This window comes from Triticum dicoccoides, chromosome 3A (genome assembly GCF_002162155.2).
Source record: "Triticum dicoccoides isolate Atlit2015 ecotype Zavitan chromosome 3A, WEW_v2.0, whole genome shotgun sequence".
NCBI lineage: Eukaryota > Viridiplantae > Streptophyta > Magnoliopsida > Poales > Poaceae > Triticum > Triticum dicoccoides.
This window is the reverse complement of record NC_041384.1, coordinates 433,856,541-433,863,959: the sequence shown is the minus strand read 5'-3', so window position 1 is coordinate 433,863,959 and position 7,419 is coordinate 433,856,541.

Below are 7,419 nucleotides of genomic sequence, written 5' to 3'. Positions count from 1 at the left end.
ATGAACAGGACCCCGTGGTGTGGTGGAGGGCTGGATAAATAGTAGACAGTGGAGGGGTGCCCGTGGAGGGGTGGATGAACAGGACCCCGTGGTGTGGAGGGCTAGATGAACAGTAGATGGTAGAGGGGTGGTTGAACAGGACCCCGTGGTGTGGAGGGCTGGATGAACAGTAGACGGTGAAGAGGTGCCCATGGAGGGGTGGTTTAACAGGACCCCGTGATGTGGAGGGCTGGATGAACAGTAGACGATGGAGGGGTGGTTGAACAGTAGCCGGTGGAGTAGCGCGCGGTGGAGGCTGGATGAACAGGAGCCCGTGGAGGCTGGATGAATAGGAGCCCGTGGAGGCTGGAGGAGGTCAATGGTGGAGATGAACGGTATCCCGTGGAGTCCCCTTTTCCGGTACGCCACACCCCTCCCGATGAACAGGACCCCCATTTCGACTGTATCGCTCCAACACAAGTCCATTTCCTCCATTTTGCGGTACGCCACACCCCTCCCGATCAATAGGACCCCCGTTTTGACCGTAGGAGGTCCGTTTTCTCCGTTTTGCGGTACGCCAGACCCCTCCCGATGAACAGGATCCCGTTTCGAACGTGGCCGGTCGAACACAAGGTCGTTTCCTCCGTTCTGCGGTATGCCAGGCCTCGTTTCCATCACCTGTTCTGTCCAAGCCCTCCCGATGAACACGACGCATTCCGTTGCCTCCCCATGAACACGATACATTCCGTTGCCTTCCCATGAACACGACGCATTCCGTTGCCTCCCATGAACACGACGACGACGTTGTTTCTCCATTCCGACCCAGCCATGTACACGAGCCCTGGCCGTACGTATGCGCGAGTAGGCATTTGAGACCCCATGTACACATACGTGGCCGTATTTTCTTTCTTGCACCCTGGCCGATGTACGTACGTGTAAATGCTACATGCGCGCCTCTACTATGACACGTGCGCGCCTCTACATCGACCAGTATGTACGTACATGTTCACGACCAGAATGACAACGCTACGTACGCTTCGACCAGGTGGGTCCCGACTGTGAGGCACTTCCTTGCCTACGAATATGTAGCTGGTCGGTCCCAGCAGTCAGGGGGCGAATCGTTTTTTTGCCCGGACGCACTTCCTTGCATGCGAAGATGTAGCTAGTCGGTCCCAGCAGTTAGGGGGAAACGTTTTTTTCGCGAAATACAGTGGCCCATCTGGTGGGTCCCAACTATCAAGTGGAGGAATCATTATTTTCTGCGTAATAAGGAGGCACTTCCTTGCTGCGGCCGTGGACCCTGCTGTCAGCCTCTCCACGTACAGTCCACATCCGATGGAAGTCGTTCCTTGACCACGCCACGCCGAGAGCACCAGGGCGGTGGACGACGGTGAGGCCTAGGAAGGGGACGACACGGAGGCAGGGAAGACTCGGCAGTTGTTTCCCACGCGGAGGGGAGTACGACTGTATGAGGGTTTACTAGTTCGTCTGCCGTCGCCGGAGAATAACAACAGGTGTGGGTGAGTAGAGGGATGGCTAGGCCAGCGATGGGAGTACGGTCGGGTGGTTAGGCCTGCGCGGCAGCATAGCCGGCCGCGGGGAGGAGGGAGCAGGCAGTCTCGCCGGCGCTTGTTTGAGTGGCTGGAGCAGGAAGAGCAGAGATTGAAGAAGCACGACGGCCGTTGGATGGACATCCAACAGTTAGTGCTTGTGTGTCAACCTTTTTTAGGAAAGCCTCAAATCTGTGGAAAACAGCATACAGTCCATCTGCCATTATTTCTAATAATTTACAACCCATTTGCTAATTTTAAGGTTTTTTTGGAGCCCATATTCTTTTTGTTAGCATTACAGCCCATACTGTGGCAACAGTTAAAAAATTATACGAAATTTTGCATATTTCGGTGCAGTCTGAACTGTTTTTAACCCGAAATTTCGAATCACATTCAAACTAATTTTAAAAATAAATGTATATCAATATAAAATCCAACAAATTCTCCACGCATAAAAATTAATGTAATTTAAAATCTTGAAATGAAAAAAAAGATATTTGAAACTAATTGCCGGTTTGATGTGTTTTAAAAATGTACAACCCATTTCTCATTACCGATGGGCCATTTCTCGGCCAGCCGAATGAAAGATCTCCTTGTCTTGAAAGATTTGCAGCCCAACTGGCCTGACAAAGCGACTTACTTGGCAAATCACAAAAAAAACTGGGTTGTGGTCATGGACCCAGCTGCCAGCCTCTCCACGTACAGTACTCTTCCGATGGAAGTCGTTCCTTGACCACGTTGACCACGCCGCGCGGAGGGCACCACGGCGGTGGACGACGGTGAGGCCTAGGAAGGGGACGACGCGGCAGTGGAAGCCCGCGCGGAGAGGACTACGAGGGTTCACTGGTTCGGCTATGGTGTGAGGCTGCCGTCGCCATAGGGCCTGGCCAGCGCTGGGAATAGTAGGGGGCGGTGAGGCCTCTGTGGCAGCACAGCCGGCCACGGGAGGCAGGAGCATGCAGCATGACCGGTGCTGCTTTGGGCGGCTGGAGCAAGAAGACCAGAGGTTGAAGAAGCACTACGGCTGTTGGATGGGCATCATACGGTCATTGGAGCTAGAATCGTTCATATTGACTAAGTTGACAAAGCCCTTCGTCCCCGTCAACTTAGTAGGCCCACAAGTCAGCCTCCCAGCAAGGTGGGTCCCAGCTAGCCGAGGGAGTATTCATTTTTTTATGCGTAATAAGGAGGCACTTCCGGTGGGTCCGAGCTGACAGCGGGGGAAGGTTTTTTTCACGGAATACGGTGGCCCGTCCGGTGGGTCCCAGCAGTCAGGGGGAAACAATTTTTTCGCAAAATACTGGTGGCCCGTCCGGTGGGTCCCCGCTGTCAGGTGGAGGGATAATTATTTTCTGCGTAATAAGGAGGCACTTCCTTGTGGCTACCGTGGACCCAGCTGTCAGCCTCTCCACGTACAGTACTCTTCCGGTGGAAGTCGGTTGTTGACCACGTTGACCACGCCGCGCCGAGAGCACCAGGGCGGTGGACGGTGACGAGGACTAGGAAGGGGACGACTCGGAGCCGGGGAAGACGCAGCAGTGGATGCCCACGCGAAGCGGAGTACGAGGGTTCACTGGTTCGGCTGCGGTGTGAGGCTGCTGTCGCCGCAGAATAACAGGGGGTGTGGGTGAGTAGAGGGATGTCCTGGCCAGCGGTGGGAGTAGTAGGGGGCGGTGAGGCCTCCACGGCATCACAGTCGGCCACGGGAGGCAGGAGCACGCGGCACAACCGGCGCTAGTTTGGGCGGCTGGAGCAAGAAGACCAGAGGTTGAAGAAGCACTACGGCCGTTGGACGAACATCGTACGGTAATAGGAGCTAGAATCATTCATATTGACTAAGTTGACAAAGCCCTCCGTCCCCGTCAACTTGGTAGGCCCACAAGTCAGCCTCCCACTATGCTGGGTTCCAGCTGGCAGGGGGAATATTCATTTTTTTGTGCGTAATAAGGAGGCACTTCCTTGCGTGCGAAGATAGCTGGTGGGTCCGACATGTCAGCGGGGGGCACTTTATTTCGCGAAATACAGAGGCCCTTCCGGTGGGTCCCAGATGTCAGGTGGAGGAATCATTATTTTGCGCATAATAAGGAGGCATTTCCTTGTGTGCGGCCATGGACCCAGCTGTCAGCCTCTCCACGCATAGTCTACTTCCGATGGTGTCATTTGTTGACCACGTTGACCACGCCGCACCGAGCGCGTCCAAGCTGGTGGACGACGGTGAGGCCCCGGACAGCAACAAGCCGGAGATGGGAAGACGCGGGAGTAGAGTCGCAGACAAATATGTGTACGAGGGTTAACTGGTTCTAGTGCGATGTGGTTCGGCAGTCGGTGGAGAAGAATAGGAGGTGTGGAGGGGTGGAGGAATGGACTGGCCAACGGTGGAGTAGCGCTTCATAGCGAAGCGTGCTAAGCAGAGCTGCTAGCAGCAGGAGGCGGGAGGTGGTCCCGGCGGCGCTGGAGGAAGAAGACGAGAGATTGAAGATGGATGCCGGTCGTTGGATGTAAATCCAACGGCTAACATGTCAGAATCATTTGTTGACTAAATTGACAACGACTTGCATTGGCTTCGACCTATTGGCCCACATTTCAGCCTCCAAAAATGTGGCACGTATTCAACCCATTTTTCAGAATTGACAGTCTTTTTTGTGCAGTAGAACTTACAGTCAATTTGATCTTCTTTTTTTGAATTACAGCCATTAGCTGGGCTGGGTGAACAAATAATGTAGCGTCCATGCGGCCCATTTATTTTATTTTCTAAAAAATTACAGGCCATTTGCACTTTCTCGAAATACACGATTTTGCTGGGCTGATTCTAATTATAATGTTGGGTTGGGCCAGCAATGTTATCAAAAAATAAAAAGGGGCTGAGCATTTTTGTTATAAATATATTTAAATAATAAGTGATATTATTACATTCGTTCTTAAATCTTACCAAGCTTTTGTACACAATCACTAGGATTTTCGTGCCAAAAGAATCCAGGATTTTATTTGTTAAGAAATTATTTTTATAAGTTAATAAGATGTGGGATATTGTTTTCTTACATATGTAAGTATCTGTTAAATATATGATGACAATAAAAATAATATATAATAACATATAAAATAATTTTTTTAGAAAAACAAGGAGCATCTCCCCGGTTCCATTGCTGAGAACGAAATCACAACATATTCTGATACAGCAGCTCAAAGAGCAGTTCGAAAGTAAAGGTAGAAAAGCTACAAACTAGGGGGGTGGATGAACAAGTTCTCTGAATAACACAAATCACCCGAGCGGTGCCAAAGGCAGAGCGGATAGAGCACTCAAATGACACAAGGAGGGTCCAGCGAAGCCTTCATGGTCTTCAGCCGAGGGGCCGTGTCAGCCTGCGGCGACCAGTAAGCAAGCGGAGACACCGGGCTGGAAGGCGTAGCATGGTGGATGTCCCTCTTTTTCGGTGCCAGGTGCCCATCATATTCATCAGAGATCTTGAGACGAGCCCACGGGTCCAGCCCCAGAGCAGGTCGAGCCTTGTTCAGCCACAAGTGACCGCCAATGGTTTCTGGAGGGATCTTGTTAGGGTTTCCACGAAGCTCGTCAACTTGTCCTTGTCAGATCCGGAGGAGAGAATTGCCTAGTTCCTCACCATGTTCCTGATCAACCTCAAGACCTGCAGAATGGAATCCAGGAGGTGTTACTGAAAATCATAGCATTTCTATATTTCCGGAGGCTCCAAAGGACAGCTGAGCTAACAGTGTTTAAAACTGAGCATTTTTTGGTAGCAATCCAGAATCTGGCGACAGATTCGAAGGATGAGCCAATCTGACTAGAGAAATATTCCTCAATGTGGGCCCAGAGATGTTTAGCAACTATACATTCAAAAAATAGGTGAGAACAAGACTCTTGTTCCAAGCAGTAAACACAATCAAGGGGTTTGATGATGTGTCTCTTAGTAAGGTTATCCCTAGTCATTAATTTGTTTTTGGAGAGAAGCCAGAGAAATACATGAATTTTAGGGGGAACTCTCAATTTCCAGACAGCAGGGATAAACACGGGTTGAACCCCTCTAAAGTTGATAACATGATAGAGGGAGCTGGAGGAATACTTCCCCTTATTGTCCAGCTACCAAATCGGGCATTCAGCTCGGCAGTAAAGGTAATGCTTTTGGCAATTTCCTCCAACTGGAACCATTGTTCCATGAGACTATCACTAAAGTTCCTTCTAAAAGAGAGTTTTAGGCATTGACCGTCCCAAACTTCATTGACACTTTTGTTAAGCTCATTGCGGACAGAGTAAATAGGCCAAAATTGGACTGCTAGGGGGGATGTGCCAAACCAAGTATCTTCCTAGAACCTGGTTCTGCTCCCATCCCCTATGTTCCATCTGTAGCCAAATTTCACAACATGCATAATAGATTTTAATCCTTTCCAGAATCTAGAGGTCTTAGGGTTGGAAAAAGGGACAAAAATATTAGGTTTATTTCCTAGGTATTTATGGGCAATAAGAAGCTTCCAGGGTTTCAGGTCTTCCTCATAGAATCTTTTAATCCAAGACCCTAGAAGACAGATGTTAATTTCTTGGAGGTTAGGTATGCCTAGGCCTCCAAAATCTTTTTTCATAGAGACTAGGGCCCAATTAGCAAGGTGTAGCTTCCTATTTCCCTCAAAATAATTCCACAAGCAATGAGACATCTGAGAATTGATGAGGTTCACTGCCCATTTAGGGAACTTGAAGAAGGAGAGGAGATACACTGGAATGCTAGCCAAACAAGCTTGTATGAGGATCAATCTGCCTCTATAAGAGAGAAGTTTGCACCTCCACCCTGTTGGGGAACGTTGCAGAAAACAAAATTTTCCTACGGTTTCACCAAGATCCATCTATGAGTTCATCTAACAACGAGTGATCGGATGCATCTACATACCTTTGTAGATCGCGAGCGGAAGCGTTCAAAGAACGGGTATGAGGGAGTCGTACTCGACGTGATCCAAATCACCGGAGATCCTAGCGCCGAACGGACGGCACCTCCGCGTTCAACACACGTACGGTCAGCGTAACGTCTCCTCCTTCTTGATCCAGCAAGGGGGAAGGAGAGGTTGAGGAAGATGGCTCCAGCAGCAGCACGACGGCGTGGTGGTGATGGAGCTGCAGTACTCCGGCAGGGCTTCGCCAAGCTCTATGGAGGAGGAGGATGTGTTGGAGAGGGAGAGGGAGGCACCAAAGGCAAAGGTCAGAGGTCCTCCATCCCCCCCACTATATATAGGGGGGCCTAGGGGGGGCGGCGGCCCTAGGAGATGCAATCTCCTAGGGGGGCAGCGGCCAAGGGGTGGGGGGCTTGCCCCCCAAGCAAGGGGCGCCCCCCTTTAGGGTTTCCCCCACCCTAGGCGCATGGGCCCTAGGGGAAGTGGCGCCCCAGCCCACTTTGGGCTGGATCCCTTCCCACTTCAGCCCATGGGGCCCTCCGGGATAGGTGGCCCCACCCGGTGGACCCCCGGGACCCTTCCGATGGTCCCGGTACAATACCGGTGACCCCGAAACTTGTCCCGACGGCCGAAATAGCACTTCCTATATATAATTCTTTACCTCCGGACCATTCCGGAACTCCTCGTGACGTCCGGGATATCATCCGGGACTCCGAACAGCATTCAGGTTACTGCATATACATATCCCTACAACCCTAGCGTCACCGAACCTTAAGTGTGTAGACCCTACGGGTTCGGGAGACATGTAGACATGACCGAGATCGCTCTCCGGTCAATAACCAACAGCGGGATCTGGATACCCATGTTGGCTCCCACATGCTCCTCGATGATCTCATCGGATGAACCATGATGTCGAGGATTCAAGCAACCCCGTATACAATTCCCTTTGTCAATCGGTATGCTACTTGCCCGAGATTCGATCGTCGGTATCCCAATA